Source organism: Nicotiana attenuata, unplaced genomic scaffold, assembly GCF_001879085.1.
Source record: "Nicotiana attenuata strain UT unplaced genomic scaffold, NIATTr2, whole genome shotgun sequence".
In the NCBI taxonomy this organism is placed as follows: domain Eukaryota; kingdom Viridiplantae; phylum Streptophyta; class Magnoliopsida; order Solanales; family Solanaceae; genus Nicotiana; species Nicotiana attenuata.
Genome location: NW_017670337.1, coordinates 808,667 through 812,079, shown reverse-complemented (window position 1 = coordinate 812,079; position 3,413 = coordinate 808,667).

The following is a 3,413-nucleotide window of genomic DNA, read 5'->3' as shown; positions in this document are numbered from 1 at the left end:
TTTGGTGGTAAAAGACAGTTTGAGAAGAGTACCAAAACTCTTTTGAAAACAGCAGACAATCAATTGGTCATAAAACATCCAGATTCAGAAACACTCAACAAACTGATCTCACATGGGGATAAAGAGATTGGGGCACATAAGAGTCACATTGGGGTACATGGATAGGTTATAGAGGAAACATATATTCAACAACTGCATAAAACACTTAGGGTCAGACTTAGCAGGCTAGTCATGGTCAGTAAATAGTTAAGACAGATATCACAGATGTAATATAGAAAACCTGACATATCTTCAACAAGATTAAGCATACACGCAGGGTCAATCATACACATCAAATAACAAACATGATCACATAATTAAGGGATTAGACAGATATTCACAAACAGGCTGGTGAAGTATCAGATAACTAGGTGAAGTGTAGGCATGCTAATCATACATTGAACAGGACAGAGTTTAGACATGCTAGGCAAAGAAGTAAGCAGGAAGACAGGTTGATTCATAGCTGATGAACTAGTGCAGGAATGAAACACATAGGGTTTGGGTTTCAAAATTTAACTAGAGACATACTAGTTGAAGAAAAGAGTGCAAAATATAAAGCAGATGTAGTTCCAATATCTAGCCTTGGCTTTCAGCCGGCTAGACCAGTGAGTATCATAAGTAGCGGAGAAGAAAAGAGAGCTTTAGAGTGTAAGTGTGCTTTTGTGAACTAATGTTCGTGTCTGAAGTGAGAATAGGAGGGAGTTTATATAGTAATCAAAAGTTAAACAAATAAGGTAAAGAATCAATCATGTAGCAATTAGAGAAATTCAGGAAATCAATCACATGTAAAATCAGTAAGTCTTCCCTTTAATCAAGGGATAATTAATGGTAACAGCATGACAAATACTTAAGGAAGGAAATCGAATAAAGAGTAGTTAATTAGGGGCGAATGCGCAGGGGTTTCAATTAATGAAATAATCAGTAGGAATCAGCAAAAATAACGAATAAGGCAAGGAAAAATTAATTAAGGCAAGCAGTTCAATTAAATCGAGTAGAGAGGTAAGAATCAAAAGTTTTGTTAAGGAAAAGTGTTCAAATCAAATCAGGAAATAAGGACTTCAGAATAATCAAGGGTTCAATAAAGAGTAAATCATGTAAGGAGTCAGCAAGTTTAGCAGATGAATAGTCAGGATTCGACACATAATTGTAACAAACAAATAGTTAAATCGACACTGATTCAAGGAGAAAGATATAGGTCTTAACATGAATAGTCAGGATGAACACAGACATATGGAATCAGTGAAAGGTTGAACTAAGAAATTCAGTAGAGGCATATTAGGACAAGAAAACCGCGAGACATTCAAATGGCTAAAGAGAAATCACAAGAACCAAGGCAAGAACCCAGTCAGTACACCAGTACTCAGAAACCAAACAAAGAATGCCAAAAAAAAATTAGGGGTTTTTAGTATAAACGAGTTAAGGTTGTAGCAAACTCACGAAATCAGTTAAAACATATAAGAAACAGGAGATTAATCACTCAAAATTACCAAATGTTTGGAAAAAGAAGTTTCCGAAAATCATTCAAAAATCATACGATTCTTGTAAAGAATCACAAGGTTATTGTAAAACTCATATGAAATAAATCTAAATCATCTCAGATCTGTACAGATCTAAGAGGTTCAGAAGAAAAAATTAGGGTTTCGAGGAGAACAACCACAGAGATGAAGAAGCAAGCTTAGAAAATCCTAGATTCATGACGATATAGGAAGATCTTACTCAGAACCAAATCGGAACAGCCTGAAACATGCGAGAAAGGGCCATAGATGCAAGCGGACTGACCCTGGTCCCTCGAGGATCTTAGAAATGGCAATACCAACGTGAGGGAGGCCATTAGAGGCCTGCTGGTGGTGGGGAAACACCATGAAAGGTAGCAGATGACCGGGGATGTAGGTAAATTAGGGTTAGGGCTTGAGAGCTTTTGGAGAGGAAATGGATTTCAGGGCGGCGGGGGTGAGAAATGAGAGGGTTTGGGGGCTCGTTTGGAACTAAAAAAGGAAGGGGTTAATCTGGACCGTTGATCAAAATAATCAACGACCAGGTTTGGCCGGGTATTGGGTTAGGGCAGATAGGTATTGGGCTGGGTACGTTTTGGGTTTAAAGATTGGGGTGAGTGTTGGGTCCAATTTAGGATTAGAATTGAAATAGAAAGTAGGGCCAAATTTTAAATAGCTAATTTTAATAAGTAAATAATTTATAAAAATAATAAATGAGTACCAAAAAATATCTTTGTGTACTAAAATGATTTAAAATATTTATTTAACATTTTAAAAATATAAAAGATTATTTTATGCATAAATAATATAGTTATGCATTAGTATGGGCTATTATTGCAAAGATGTGCAATTTAGCCTAAAAATATAAATATAATTGTAAAAAAACTAAAATATTTAAACACTATGCTGGCATAAATAAAGAATTAGATGACTAAATCATTGCAAAAGTAATTTGAAGAATAATTATTGGTTATTTATATAAATAAAAAGAGAAGAAATAAATTGATTTGGAGCTTTTAAAATTATAGAAAAATTATAATTTTTTTTATGCATGCTTATAACTGCATATGTGCTATTTTGGAAAATATATATATGTATTAAAAAATATATGAGGAAAAATTGGGTATCAACAGTACTAGCCATATCTTCAAGAGTCCTATTCTTTCTTTCAACTACTCCATTTTGTTGAGGAGTCCTAGGGGCGGAGAAATTATGATCTATACCAAGCTCATCACAAAATTCAGCAAACTTAGCATTTTGAAATTCAATTCCATGATCCGACCTAATTGATGCAAGTTGATTACCTAGTTGTTTCTGAGTTTTTCTAACAAGGGCAGTAAACATGTCAAATGCTTCATCCTTAGATGTTAAAAATAATACCCAAGTAAACCTAGACTAATAATCAACAAATACCATCACATATTTCTTACCACCTCTGCTCAATGTTCTGATTAGACCACAGAGATCCATATGAACCAGTTCCATCGACCTGGTCGTGCTTACCGCTTTCTTACTTTTAAAAGAGGATCTTACCTGCTTCCCCCTTGCACAAGCCTCACAAACTTTGTCTTCCTTGAACTTGATGTTAGGTAACCCTATCACCAGGTCCTTGGAGACTAATTTGTTGAGTTGATCTAGACTTGCATGACCAAGTCTTTTGTGCCATAGGAGGGGATCATTGTCCAACACACTCAAGCAAGTGAGTTCGTTTTCTGAAAGAGTGGACAGATCGACAATGTAAATATTGTTAACTCTTTTTGCCTACAAAACAATCTTGTCAGTGGTAAGATTAATCACAAAACATTTTGTAGAGGTGAATGCTACCAGGTTACCTCTATCACACAGTGTGATACACTGATTAGGCTAGGCTATATATCAAGC